The sequence below is a fragment of the Pezoporus flaviventris genome, unplaced genomic scaffold, assembly GCF_033815535.1.
Source record: "Pezoporus flaviventris isolate CSIRO_AGI_PZ_B2104156 unplaced genomic scaffold, CSIRO_AGI_Pfla_v1 ptg000002l, whole genome shotgun sequence".
Taxonomy (NCBI): Eukaryota; Metazoa; Chordata; class Aves; order Psittaciformes; family Psittacidae; genus Pezoporus; species Pezoporus flaviventris.
The window spans coordinates 59,543,561-59,558,805 of NW_026892550.1; the positions used below are offsets into that span (position 1 = coordinate 59,543,561).

General features: G+C 38.8%; 1 protein-coding gene across 7 annotated transcripts in view; it reads left to right on the forward strand.

Moving 5' to 3' along the window:
• WDFY3 (WD repeat and FYVE domain containing 3) overlaps window positions 1-15,245 on the forward strand; it is a 171,601-nt gene that overhangs the window by 40,226 nt on the left and 116,130 nt on the right. For 4 of the 7 annotated variants that reach the window (XM_061480345.1, XM_061480363.1, XM_061480354.1 and 1 more), the window contains exon 1: window positions 2,062-2,081. The exons of the other annotated variants lie outside the window; for them this stretch is intronic. The gene's annotated coding sequence lies outside the window, so the exon portion shown is untranslated. Of the gene's footprint in view, window positions 1-2,061; window positions 2,082-15,245 lie in introns of those variants that run through there. 7 annotated transcript variants of the gene reach the window in all.

The window sequence follows — 15,245 nt, forward strand, 5'->3', positions numbered from 1 at the left end:
AATAAATTAACTTTGTTGCTTTGTGCAATTTAAGAGTTGAACTGGTCACTCTTTTGAACGGTGGAGTCTCTTGAACTCAGTAGCAAGAGTGGAGTTGGCACTGTGACTGTGCGGTCGCTTTTCAGTATGATACACTCGTACGCTAAAGCCTGTTGTTATCCAAATGGGTTGTGGGAATGTGTGTGTCTGTTCGTGTGCATTTTGTGTAACACATAACAGCACTTGCTTGAATTAAATCCCTTTACTTCATGTACCTTAATATTGCTACCCCTCTGAGCTCTGTGTAAATTAGTCAGCTTTTAGATCATCCTTTCTTTGGTCAAATAATAGCTATTATCAAACAAGTTGATGTGTACTTGAGGTAACACCTGCAAATTCTGACAGAGAAGTAAATCAAATTAAAGAAAGGAATATATGGTAAAAATGTAAAGGAATATATGGATGTATGACAGAAGAAGCCTTTTTCTGTAGTACTACTGTCGTAATTAAATCCTACATTGAGCTTTATTTACCTAAGTTTTGCATGTATTTTTGGAAACACGTTGCTGGGTTTCACTTTGTTTATTGCACCCTCTTTGTTTTAAAAATTGAAAAGCGTAGTTATACTCATTCTGTGCACTGCTTAGTGTCAGAGCTTAAAAGGGACACAAAACTAGGGAAAAGTGGTAAGAGTTGAAAGTCATGCCTTCTCAGTTGTGGGGAATCAGTTCTGTCCCCAGGTCCTTGGCATCCAGAAATGGCCAAGCACTGTGCAGGATCTCCAAGTGAGTCTCTGCACTTTCACAGGTGCGCTGCAGAAGCCAAGTCTTGTAATAAATAACTAGTAAGTAATTTCTGTAGCTGTAAATGACATTGCAGCACAGTTGATATACTGCTACTGACTTGGTTGGTTTTTGTTTTTTTTTTCTTCTTCTTCTTGGTGTTGGGTTTTCCTCGAGCAAGGAAGGATATTTCTTTAGTGTGTGCATTGTCTGTATGTGTAGATGAATCCAAGGGCAGAATGGGAATAAACTCTGATTTGGTAGTTGTACTTTTATGATGTGGGTATTTGGGCTCTTTTCTGGGATATATTTAGTTAAAAAGCAGTGACCACTGTAGCCATTTGAGCATCTTTCTGTGGCACAGGGAGAAGTTTTTTCAGAGAGCTGCAGCTTCAATCCCAATTTATTTTATGTACCTTTGGTTATTATTGTAGAAATAGGCTAGTGTAGTGGTGAGACATAACATACAGCTAACCACAGTTACTGATAATGGATGTCCTTGGGAAATCCTACCACTTCTGAATAGTAGTAGTTGTTGTTGTTGGTAAAATGAAACAAAAAACCTGGCAATATTGGTCTGAATCAGCTGTTCTAGACTGTATGGTGCTGTGCATGAAAATATCATTGTAAGCTAGAAGAGCAAACTTTGTTAAAGAAAAAAAAAGGAGGAAAAAAAGCAGAAATCCAAAGTTAAGAAAACCCACATTGCATCTGATCTAAATTCTGGTAAGAAGTGTCTCTTGTATTCCTTTTATTTTTCCAGAATAATTAGTTCTATTGTAACCAAAATTTAAACAGATTTACTTTTCTATGAGATGAGAAAAGCAGAAAAATGTCATCTTACACATACATTTGTAAGCTGTGATACACCATTCTCTTTCACAGTGACTGCAGTGCCTGTGTGCAGACCTTTGAATCTTTTGAGTTGAGCATACTTTTTTTTGTCTTGTTCTGCTGCTCCCGTGAATTTGATCTGTTTTTGTAAAGAAGCTGTATTGGTTACTGTGGCCTGGGCATTGTAAGGCAGGAGGAGGAATCCCTTCCCTTCAGCTATGCAGTTCCTCCCCTTCCCGCATCCCCGAGCTCTCTGGGAGGGACCAGCTGTGCTCCACAATCAAACCATCCCGGGTGCTGGTACCGCTGGCACGGAGGATGGCAGTGCGAAGCTCTGGAGGTCCGCCTGACTGCTGGAAGGATGTTTACTAATGATGGGTTGGCAGTGGCTTGTAGGCAGAGGAACTTGCCGTCTCCTATTAGTGACATTTTACAAGGAGAGGATTTGAAAGCCAAGATGCTTGTACTGAACTTAAAGAATTCAAGGTAGGATGAGACCTAAATGAATACAAGCTATTTGTATTTCTTTCTAGACTAGCATTTCTATTTCTTTCTATTGCTCTTTCTAGACTAACATTTAATTACATGACTAGCTTCTGTGAAGGTGTACTTTTTGTCATCGGACTCTTCAGTAGTTGTACTTGCTGTTGTAAAGAGAAACTGAACTAAACTACAAGCTGAGATTTAGTCAAAATATAGTGGTATGTTGAATAATGTAAGTAATATTACTGTGCATAATTTTCTGTGTTTAGGATGTTGGCTGTACAGAAATAAGTGAATAACAGGTAATTACATTTGTCGTTCCACCTAAGGAGGAAAATAATTTATTTTAGTTTGTCATGTGCATAGTTTTCAAAATAGAGCTAATCCAAGTGTGTTCTCAAGTGTGGAAGTTCTGCTGTGAAGCCAGCTTGTAGTCAACTTACATTAGACAGTGTTTTTGGAAATGTAACAAAGTTGGAGAAGAACCCATCATATTAAAATAGTAACTTTCCTGTCTCTGAGTGCTCTAGGCTTCATTTTTTAATTTTGAATAAGAGATCACTTTTTCCAGTTTTCTAGCTGCCCTATTTAATCTTGCAGTTTACTATATAGATTTCTGTCAAGAAAGCATTCACTGTGAAAAATAACTTTCATTTTGGCATTATTGCCAAGCAGGAGTGGAACAGACACTATTCACTCATCTGGGAGCAGCAGTCTCTTGCATGTTAGTGGGGACCTGGAGCTGTTTCCTGTAAGGAAGGATTCACAATCGGCTATTTTGTCTTTACTCTTCATTCCATGAAAGGCTCCTCAGAAGAGTCTCCATGTACAATTAGGGAAGGCTGTTTCCAAAAGCAGGGCTGGGAGCCTAAGGTGAAATCTAGTTCTGCCTGAAGTCCTCAGGGTACAGTGTGGGTGTTTGAAGAATGAAAAGGGTTGAGTTGTTTTTACCTGCAATTTGTGACTATCGTCCCCAAAGGGTCTTCTGCCACCCAACAGAGAAGGGGCAGATGAAGAGGAGCAGAAGAGAGGGAAAGCTAGGAGGAAAGACAGTGCCTTTCCCCCATCATTACAATATTTGCTTAATTACATAAAACATAGGAATCTTTACTGATTTTCCCAGTGGCAGTGTGTCTAGCGAAGTGAACCCTGACGAAGGGTCTAGAGCAGAAGTCTTGTGAGGAGCAGCGGAGGGAACTGGGATTTCTTTTAGCCTGGAGAAAATGAGGCTCAGCAGAAACCTTACTGCTCTCTACAACTACTTGAAAGGAGGTTGTAGCAAGATGTATGTTGGTCTTTTCTGTGAAGTAACAAATGATAGGAGAAGAGGAAATGGCATCAAGTTGCACCCGGAGGTTTAAACTGGATATTAGGAAAAATTTCTTCTCTGAAAGAGTTACAAATATTGGAACAGGCTGCCCAGAGAGCTGGTGGAGTCACCATCCCTGGAGGTATTTAAAAGATGTGTAGATGTGGCACCTGGGGACATGGTTTAGTGGTGGACTTGGCAGTGCTAAGTTTATGATTGGACTCTGATCTGAAATACATTTTCCAACCTAAGCAGTTCTATAATTCTGTGCTGTATGGTGTGCAGGACTTGGTTCCAGGGGAGCTTGGAGCTCAGTGCATGTCTTTAGACCATACTAGTTTCAATGTAGGGGAACCCTTCTAAGAAAAGTCAGTTCAAGAGCAGTCAGTTAAATGCTATTGTCCACGGTGCCCAGTTTCCCCATGGTGTTTATTGAGAGGCCTTTGCCTGGGCATGTGTAGGGGATGGTCAAGTTCAGCAGCTTCCTGTTGGGTGCATACCCGCAGTGGCATAATGCAGTAGTTGGAAGAAATCTGTTACTATCTAAAACGCAATGGTGATGTGTATGCAAACGTTTCTATTGCTTTTCCATACATCTATAGTCTGAATTGGTAATTATACGGTCTTGGGCTGTTTCGTTTTGTTCTGCACTTAGGAACAACTAGGAACATGTAACTTAAGACGATATGAGCATTCACCCTCATTTACTTCCTATTGCTTCAGAAATAAACAGGCATTTGTGCCCAGGTTTTAATGCTAATTTTAATGCTGATGCACTGCTGTTTCTGTTGCACTCTTTCAGACTCGATGGTAGCAGAGAGGGGGATTTTATTACATCAGCCAAGCGTTTGCTGGTAGGATCGTTTTGTTGTTTTTTCTTATCCAGGTTGTTAGAAACAAGGGCAGCTCTATGGAGACAGATTTCAGAGGTAACGGTCTTCTACTCAGTGCTCTTTCATATGTAAATCTTTTAAAGGCAGAAGAGTGGTTACTCTTTTGGGTATATAAATAGCTGGTTTACATGACTGGAGGAAGTTCATGCTTTAGATTGCTGTTCAGAAGAAGAACCGCTGCCACCACCGCAAACGGGGACCTACCTTGTGTAATACCACGTTCCATTTAAAAAAGATCTGGTGGCTTTTTTAGGTGAATATCAGAGAGGTGTTTAGACTCTCTGTTGTCATTACTACTGTGCTTGATGTGTGGCCTTAGTCCTTAGGTCTGGCAGCCTGTTCCAGGTTCACAGGTTTATTTCCCCATCTTCACTCCTGCAAGGCTCATGACTTGCAAAGGCAAGCAGACCAAAGCACTCTTCCCCGTGCCTAATAACGGCTGGTTGTTTCATTCTTGATTCTGGTACAATAACTTTAATAGGAAGGGGTTTTTACTTTGCTTGTGTACTGCTATTGCAAGAGCCACGCTCTAAAACAGTGTTTTTTTTCTGTGTTGTATCTACATGTCAGCCAAGCACATCCTTATCTCTCCAGATTATGTTGCTTTTCTGTTTGTTTGCTATTTTGTCCCTGCCTTCTCCCCCCTCCTTCCCTCCTGCCTTTTTTCTTCGGGGCCTCTTAGCAGCATTTCCTTTTATTTTCCTCTTTTGAGTGGCATGGTTTAGTCATTGCCATGCAGTTCAGGTTGGGAAAGTAAAATTTCAGTTCTGCTCTATTCCCACCGGGCTGTAACTGGCATTCTGTTTGTCCAATTAATGCAAATCGGTTTATTCAAGCCTTTTGAAAACAAAAACAAACCAGAAGAGTGGCATTCAAAGATACTGAAGATATTTTGCCATGGAACATAGCAAGGGCTTGTTAATTAGAATTTGCTCTCCAAAATTATTGAGGAGGCAAATAACCTGTTCTGGTTTGTTCTTTTTTTTTTTTTTTTTTTTTAACCAGTTGTTGCTTATCTTTATATTGTTCAGCAAACTTTTCCTGACACTGCCTAGATTAGCTTATAATTCCGAATAAGCTATCAGTTTCTCCATTTCAGACGCTTTTGACGAGGTGCAAATGTTCCTGAGATGTTTCGGTTCTTCCCGTGTGTGTTCAAAATCAGAATGCTGTTTCAGTACTTGCTTTCCTCCAATATGCGGAGTATATAATGGCACTACTGAAGCTGCTTGCAGGATAATTTGAGTTGGCTTTTCTGTTGTTTTGCCAGCTAGCATTCACACCTGCAAGAGTGTCTAGTTACAAAACTCCAGATTAACGTTAATCTGATAAATCTAAATTTCCGAAAGCCATCTGCTTTGTTTATAATGTGTGCAAACTAAGAACATTGAAAACCAGAACTTTTATTCTCTCAGTCTGACACTTGTTAATTTACTAGGCACAGTTTTTTTATAAACGACTCTATCAAAAGTGCATGTCAGCAGAGATAAATTTCTCCTATTTTTGTCATTATCTTTTTGTGTCTGTTCTCCAGCTAACTTGGATTTTCCTTCTGCCTGTCAGGGTTTTTGCATGGCACGCATTTTTTCTCCTCAGTTGCCACATTTCTCTGGTAAACATCGTCCTTGCACTCCTTGAAAGAGAGAGGAGGAGTTGTATACCCAGAACTAGTTCCGGCTTTGTTGCAGCCAGGGCTAGATTGCCAACCTGAGACCACACTGAAACAGGTCAAAGGAGTGGAAAAAATGTCACAGTGGTATGATTGCACAAGCATGAACAAATAGTTCCTTGGAGCCTGGATGTCTATGAACGAACCACCTGAACGTGCTAATGCAGGTCTCTGCTTTCTAACATAATACCTGTAGAGAGCCACTACTTTGATCTTTACTGTAACCGATGATTAGAGTTAATGAAACATGGTAAGATTTTTTTTTTTTTTTTTCTGGAGAGACCATTCCTCATCTCCTAAACCAGAAAGGCTCTTTTACACTTGAGTGGTTTCGTTTGGTCCTCAGCCCTGCAACGTCAGTGTGTTTTGCCTTGCACAAATAATTGAAAACTTTCGTCTGGCATAAATATTGTATTTTTCTGTTTTATTCTAACCTAAGGGGATGCCAGCGAGCAAACAGTTTGAGGTATGGAATTTCAGACTTCCTTCATGGCTTGCAAGTTCGAACTGGTTTTTGGAGATGTGATCTGTGTTTATATGCAAAGTGATTAAAGACGTATTGAAATTCACAGATGAAGGTGTGTAGAACCCAGCAGTTAAACGTGGATTTCGGGTAGCCTTAGGGGTTTCCTGTTTTGTGAAGAAATGAATGACCTATATGGTTATAGGTCTGTATTGCTATAGGTACCACAAAGATGAGGTTTTCTGCACCTGTTTTGCAGTATTTGTTACATGCTGTTTGTCCTCTGAAATGTGAAAATTACTCGTGAAATTTCCCTGACCTTTTTCAAAAGCCACTTTTAAACAAGTGGTGGATGTGTCCATTCAAGTGCTTACATAAGCAGAATTACCTTTCGGTTCTTGTATGCGGTAGGTAGTTCAAGATGAAATGAGAATTCGTTTTTCCTTTTAGTTGAAAAAGATGTAGAATAAAAAATGTAAAGGCAGAAATCTTAAATGAATGTGGGTGGTCAGTCTAAGTAGCCTATGTATGAGCTTTCTGGCAGTTTGCTTTGTGGACATTTGTAATTCTTAAGCTTAATTATCAGTTTGTTACTGAGTTGAAGAATGGAAGTCCTTAAGTCTTGTTCAAGGCTCCCCTAAAGAAAAGCAGTATTGATAATTGTATCTGTGCTAGTGACAGATCCTAATGTGTGCTAAATAAAGATGAGGGGAAGGATTTTTATCAGCATCCAGCCAAAAATCACATTCTAGATGCTATGTGGACAGTTTTGTTCCTGGTAGGAAAAGGCAGCACATGTGCTTGCTTCCTCATGTGATGTCTTGTTTTCCCTCTTCGTAGAACTGATTTGTAGCTCCTTCCTGTTTGATAAAGTTAGGAATTTTAAGCACAATCCCTAAATATCTATGAAAAATTATTTAATCACGTATTTTGCCTCCACACGTGCATTGGTAGTCCTTCATGCTAGGTAACTGTTCTGTGCTATTGCACTAAAAAATGAAGTTGAAGTAGACTCTTCAGTCACAAGGGCATAATGGATGGTGGGTCTGTACTTGAGGTCTTAGTTGTCTGTGCTTTTTGTGTACGGAAATAGAAGCAAAGAAAATTGATGCAACTTGAACTGTGGTTTGCAGAAGTACTATATGTTTTCAGCTGTGGTAGGATTTATTAGTTTGTTTTACAGGCTTTGTTGCAGAAGTGGTGGAAGAAATGCTTGTGGCTTGGAAATACTGTATTAAAGTAGTGGAAGTAATTTTGGAAAATAAGATTTTTGGTTATTAGAAAATTCAATGGTAGGATTATCTTATAGACATGAAGTTATAAACTCGTATGTCAGTAAAAAAATAGGCTATATGCAGAAGTAAAAAGCAGTACTTAATTTTCTTATTTGAACAAAATGAAGTGCAAAACCTTGATATAACTGAAGTTCATTTAAGCCAGTACTAAATAGGAAATACTTTCATCATTATTTTTCAGTGAGACAGCTTTCCTCCATCCCTGCAGCGTAGGTCAAAAGTATCACTATTATTTAATTGTTGTCCTTCTTTCTCACTGAATATAAAACATTAACCTTCAAGAGGGTACAAACCACAGGAAATCTACTCTATCAGCACTTGCTTTTATGTGTCATTATCATGAATAATTTGTGGGAAATGGACCTAGAAAGAAGACTGATAGTCTGTGTTTTATATCTGTATCTTTCTTACTAACCAGTTACTCAAGTTCTTCATATTTGTTGAAGTATTAAGATTTTTTTTTGCATCAGTGTCAAGGCATTAAGGTCAGACTGAGCGTGAGGATAGCATTTCTAATGTTGCAAGTAACAAAGGAACTGCATCTTTAAATACTCATCTGATTTGAGTTCAGAGAATAGGAAAAAAGTCCTGAATGAGGATAACAAGATTTTTTTATTTATTCATTTATTTTACTTTTTTTTTATGAAGAATTAAAGCAAAAAATAACTGCATTGAACTCTGGTTTGGACACTACCTGTGAGCTGAGACACATCTGTAAGCATGTATTTAACCCTGTAGAAACAAACCAGTATTTCATTAGGTTGGTCTGTGCACTTACATTCTTCTAAACAAGGGAAGGGTAAGATTTCAGGTGATAACATGAGGCTCCTTGAGATAAGTTTTAAAATATTTCAGTGCAAAGGAAAAAACAAATGAGCACACAGAAAAGCCATGAGTCTAAACTAATAGTGCAGCCCCACACATCTTTGCCTGCGCACCTCCCTTAAGAATACTACGCAATACAAAAATTAGAATAAGAGCTGATGGTGTTTTCCTGTTGGGAGGATTTCTCAATGAATAGTTCCTGTTTTAACTAGACGACCAGCTCTTTAGTAAGAGGAAAATTTAGTACAGGAATAGGCACTTTTAATACTGAGTTGGCATGCTGATTTTGTTCCAGGTCCTGTTTTACAGGGATCAGGTGATATTCCCCAAATGAGTATGTGCTAGTTCAGTCCATCAGGGAGAGCTGATAGCTTCCTTTTCAACAACTGTGTATGATTTCTTTGTGTGTAAGTAGCTGGTTTTTGTTTGGTGGTGGGGAACTGGAGGAAGTAGTTGTGTTCCTCATTTCCCCCCCTGCTGATGTTTTTGCCTACAAAAAGAATTTATTATTCTAGTTCTGTTCTAAGGACAAATGAATGCTTATCTAGCCTGTAACAGCTCTTCATTGTTTCTTTTGAAGGACAGAAAATGTCCTTTTTAATAGTGCATATTGATGATAATCTTTTGAATGATGCTATTAATTACATGGGTAGGGAATCTTATAATCAGGAAATAACAAATGTAGTGTGGAGAGAAATAACAGGTGTGGATTTTACTGATCATAATGGACTTCTGTGATTTTACTGTAGCAACAAGGATTATCTTAAATTTCTTTTTCCTGAGATAGCTGGGGTGGAGGTGTGCACTGGTATCCCTTTATAATCTGCAAAGAAATAATACTCATTCCTGTTTCACAGCTAAGATGCTGACGTAATACTAGTATAGTGCCTGGAGAAACACTTGTGACTAATTACAAAGCAGATAATTACCTAGCTGCTTACTTAAATAACACACTTTTGGAACTAGATGCACAGCTTGGACCTATAATAGCTATTGTGAAAATGAGTGTGCCTCATGCAGCTTCTGTCTACTTGTTTTTCCTTCACAAATGTTTTGATAGCTTTGGTAGTGTTACCCGTACATTATCATATCCTAACTTGTGTTAATGGTTATGTGTGTGTGTGTTTTTCTTTCAATGTCTGTCTTTGACCTTTGTAAGTTGTTGGTATTTTATGTAATGTAATTTATGATCATTTGTCCAGCTGCTGCCACCAACAGAAGGAAGCTCTTTAAAATATTTTAAAGGGTAGAAGTTACCTCTTGCACTAACTCCAATGAAACTTCTCAAGGATCTTCTCAAGGATCTCATGGGTTCACCTTGTAGGATTCCCTTGTAGGATTCTATTTATATAAATAGAACAGGAAAGTGAAGAATTTGATGAATGGGTTTGTATGAGAGCTTCTCAAATGGGTCAGCCTTGCTTATGCTCACGGGAAAATGTACAGCCATCTGACATCCAGTGGAAGAAAATGAAGGGGCTTAAGTAAGGATGCTCATGCTGTTCTTATACTGCCTGCTTTATTTCTCTTCACGTGGAGACTTTTCTGCTTCTACCACTAGGAGAAAACAGCAATGTGTTTTGTAAGAGCACTATTTTTATTGTTGCTGTATTTGTGCATGTTTGAAATCTACTCATTAAGTGTCTTTGTTTTGGTCCAGTCAGAGCAGGATGATATGCAACTGCCATTAATTCACCTTTTTAGCTCAGGTGGCAGAAGATGGGTGCAGTGGGTCAAACTGCTTCAGCCTTCTTGATAAACCATGTACCTATGTACCTGTAACTGTGCAGCAGCATTATAGAGCTTCCACTTGCTTATTGCAAAATAACTTTTAACTCAGCTTAAAAAAGCCAAAGATTCAACGGTTAGACTGTCCAACTCAAAGGTTTCTTCAGAGCAATGTGCCTGCTTGGACCTGCTGGGGGAAGTAACTCATATAGTGGCTATGTAATAAAGAGCACGTGGCTGCACAGGGCTGTACATGCTGGAAGAGGGGACATGAGGCAGGGAAGGCCTTCTCTCCTGAGAACCAGCTTCTGTCCTTGCTTCTTCCACAATACTACTCATGAGGATTTTGGAGTTGCTGTCGAAGTGCTTCCTTTGTGTACCTGGTGTCTACATTGAAGATAACAAGCTGACAGGGAGAAGGATCTCAGTTGTTCTCTAATGAATACAACGCAAGCAAACAGAAAGACTCAAGCATTACAAATGACATGTATGATTAACTACTCTCCAAAGTTTCTTAAACAAGATCCAGATCATTGGACACCACCAGTTTTAAAGTAAGATGTGTGTGTATATACAGTGTATATTGAGGCTGTTAACACACCTGTGATCTGGGTCAGATTTATGAAAATAAGTTGATTTAATAGCTGAGAGGCATTCTGATCTGTCAGTGATGAGCAGGACAGAAGCACCTATGAGGAAATGCATTGCTGTGTGATCAGAGCAGGCTTTCAGTCTGAGTTGCGATACCCAAGGAGCAGTATTATGCTTGGAGGGATAAAGTAATAAAATACTGACTAGCTGCTTGTGAAACAGCTGCTGAGAGAGGAAGGAAGCCCTGTGGGTGACTACAGGAGGTGAGTGTGCAATTTAAGACTGTACATTACCATGCATGCTCAGAGCCAGGCCAATTCCAGCTCTAAAAGCAATTGCAAGACAGGTGTTTCCTACTTATGTTTGCTTTCCTTAAGGTTTCTGTAGGCTTTTGTAGTGCTGGGTACCTGGTCATCATGTGCTATAAGGAAGCAGTTGTGAACAGGTGACTTGACTGTTGCTGAAAATACTGGAATCCTTTAATTTTTGGCATTCAGGAGTTTGTCAGACCTTAAGTGTTGAATTCAAGTTGTGTGGCAGTTACAGCTGACTGTGAAGACTGCTAATGCTTTCACTTAGTAGAACAGGAAGGTCTTTCTTCTAGTTATTTTTTGTTTGCAATAAAAAGTTTAGGTGTATTGCTTCTCTTGTGCCTAGGCCTAGGTCTAAACAAGAGAAAACCTCAGTCAAAATATTTATATAAAACATAGTAGCAACATACCACTGCCCGTTCACTTGGCAAACGTGTAATGATGTGGTGTAGTATTTCTGAAGTCATTCATCCAAAGATTTTAGGTTTTGTTTGTTTGGGGTTTGTTTATGTTTTTTTACATGAGCTTTAGCACCTCAGTGTTTTCTTAGGATAAGTAAGTTCTGGTAGTGAGATTCACGGTGAGGAAGTTTCTGCCTGCGGTAAACATGAATAATTTTCTTCACATGTCTAAGATTTGGGCCTGTTGCTGAAGATACTGGAGCTATCCCACAGCTATCTTCCTTGTATTTCCGTAGGTAATCTGTGCTATGGTAATGAAAAAAATATTGTGTTTGGACTGGCAAAAAAAAAAATCAGACATTTTTTCAGATTTCATTTATAATACATTCTGGATAATGTTGCATGGAGCCCATGCTAGTCCTTCTGATTGGACAGAAACACAGTAGGACTCAACTCTAGAATAATTCCACAAGTAATATCTACTCTGCTTGAAATGAATATGTTGTGTACATTGGTGTTGATCCGCAGTGGAACTTGAGGGTAGACTTTACCTGATTTTGAAGTCTGAGAATGCAAAACACTGCCAGAAAAAGCTGATCTAGAGGGCATCATCAAAGAGAAACAGCATATACTGAAAGGATCTCAAGGTGTAAATGTCAGTGTTACTACACCTGTCTTCACTTTGTACAGTGTAACATGGCTCTGTATCTTTGAAAGACATCAAAGAAGTAAATATTTTATAGTAAAAGATACTTCCAAAGCAGTGTCTTCTAGGGAAGATTTTCTGAAGTTTTGCAGGGATGTATTTGGGACAGAAATGTGAAATTCCATGGCATTGTGGTGTTTGATGTGGTGGATGTTTTTTTGGGGTTGGCTTTTTTTTTTTTTTTTTAAGGGGGAGTTGGCAAGTCTTGGGTTTCAGATTACATTAAGTGCACTCATGGAATATATCAATTTTATAGTGTCTTTTGGTTACTTCTGGGGAAAAAACATACTTTGGATGTTATTTGTACTATGTGACACCCATTCTTCCCTCCTCTCTTCCCCATCTCTTATGTTGAGGTTGAATACATGATTGTGCTGGGGAATAGGCAGGAGGGACCATGTCTGTTTTGAGAAATTAGGACTACTGTTCTTGTTCTTTGCCTTTCTCATCCCTCTGGGTTAAAACTGCCCCAGTGGAGGTAAATAGGTTGCATCTTGGAGAAACTGTCCCAGCAGGTTCCTGTTACAACAGGAGAACGGTGTATAATACTTACTCTGACTTTTCTGATTCTGAGAAGATTGTCAGATCTAGAACTGCAACTGTGTAACTGAACCAGTGCAAATTCCTGTTCTGGTATACACTTAGGCTGAATAAAGTAATTGGATTTAAAAGAAAAATGGAATGTGCTAGCAAAAGTCTACAGCAGTGGATTCAACAATAACGTATTGGATTTAAAGTCCTCAGCATTTTGTGAATCATAAAAAGAAATTAAAAATGTTATTTTTAAAGGATTTTATGAAAAAGAAAATGCAGACTTTTCCCCCTGTTGCTTAGACAGTGAAGTTCTGGCTCGTTGAGCTCAGATGTGGTATCCTGCTAGTTTACGTGTTATTACAGTGAGAAAAGAGTTCTCAAACTGAAGAATTTGGGAAAAGGTGTGAGTTTCTGGAGGAACCACCTCCAGAAACTGTGGTGTTCCATTTTAAACTGTGTGAGTCATGCTGATTTCAAGTCTGTTACCTGTGTTATTTCTTAGGGATAATACAATAAAGGACAACATCCAGTTCTGTCTCATTTTTCTTCAAATATGAAAAGCCAGTGCAATTTTCCAGCATGAGCTGATGGTTTCTGGCTTGTACCTTAGCTTAGCTTTTTTTTGATAACTTCTCGTTTCATAAATTGATTTTTTGTGTTGTACCAAAATGTTTGTTAGCATTCTAATTTTACTTGCATGTTAATAAAATGCTGTTTTATGAACACATTCCAGAAAGGTATTACATTTTGGGGTTAGAGAGAATCTATCTTCTGTTAGTGATTCTTACTAGTGGCTAATTATCTTCAGTTTTAAAAGCATAGTCCTTGTTTGTAGCTGGTGTTATTTTTGTGGCTTTATCACCCAACTATCTTTCCTCACAACTTAATCTCTGGGTTTGAGTTCTTCATTAATGGGTATTTTCCCTCCATTACTCTAATCATGGCACCTTTTGAATCATCACTTTTTGTAGTAATTGACCCTTCATGGCAACCTCTCTTTTTGATAATTTAAATAATGAAGTTCTTGTCCTTTCATACTCTAAGGCATTTTCTACCCTTGAATAATTTCTATAGCTGTTACTGACCTTTGTTTTAATAATGGCCTTCAAGCAATGTGAGGTAGACATTACAATTCCATGGAGTATTTCATTGTTGGTCTCCTTAATTTTGTATATGGAGCTGAACCTGTTTCACCTTTACTCGTTCGCTTAATTGAATGTAGTTGTGTGAATAGTCCCTTTTGCACAGTGTCCAATTGGCTGTGTCTGAGGGATTTATCTGCTCTCACCCTCTCAACTCTTGTGCAGGGTCCTGCTTGATAAGACTTCAGTTTCGCATTCAGAAGGTTTTGTCCATGTTGTTTTGAAGACTATTACAGGGTGTACTGTAAATGCTTCTGTACCAATGAGTGCAGAGTAGGTAACAACCCGGAGGAGCTGGAAAGCTGTCAGCTGACCACTATCCCTGAAACTTGGCTGGATGAATCAAGTGATTAGAGGACTGCAATTGATGGCTAGAAACTGTTCAGGAGGGACAGGCGAGGAAGGAAACGTGGGAGTGTTGCCTTCTACATTAAAAATGGATGTATTGCATAGTGATTCTTTTGAAACAGCAGTGCACAGTTTGAGAGTTTAAGGGTGAAAATTAGAGACCAAACCAAAAAGGGAATCTTGTAGCTGGCGTTTACTGCAGACTGCATATCAAGGATAGGACACTGATGAGGTATTCTTGCTTCAACTACAGGAAGCATCACACTTGTAAGCCCTGATTCTGCTAGGGGACTTCAGCTGCCCTGACATCTGCTGGAAAAGATCATCTTTAAAGGTCCCTTCCAACCCCAATCATTCTGTGATTCTAAAATAAGTTTCATGTGCTTCAGGAGGTAGAAGACCATGGTGTTCTTCTGCTGACCCAACAGCTAAAGTGTGAGATGAACGATAGCTCCATTGTATAGGCCTGTGTATTTGCCATAGGAAAATCAGGAAAAAAAATGAAACATACAGAGGTATGATAAAGCCAGTGTGTCTGAGAGAGTTTGAAGGTCTTGTTTGGTTAGATTTTAAAGTACATAACTGGTACTGATTTTATTCTAGTATTACTTTGAGAATACTTTGCAGTGTGTGGATAACACTGCTGTAAGTGCTGTGTAATGTGCACCAAAGAATCATAAAAATAATCTAATAAAAAATACCAAAACGTTTTGTAGTGTTAAAAGCCTGGTCAGCTGTGCTTTGAGCTAAAGGGTATCGGATGTTTTTCTCTTTCAAGTTGTTAGCTTTAAATCCTCCAGGAACATACTAATCAATGCCTGGCATAAAAAAAAATAGCTAATGCTCTTAACTGCAGCATGGTACTTACTGTGAGAGAGGATGCTATGTATTTGAAGGCTTTGTTCAAATAATGCCTCAATCTGTTGTACTCAGTAAGGTCATTTTTCTTTCT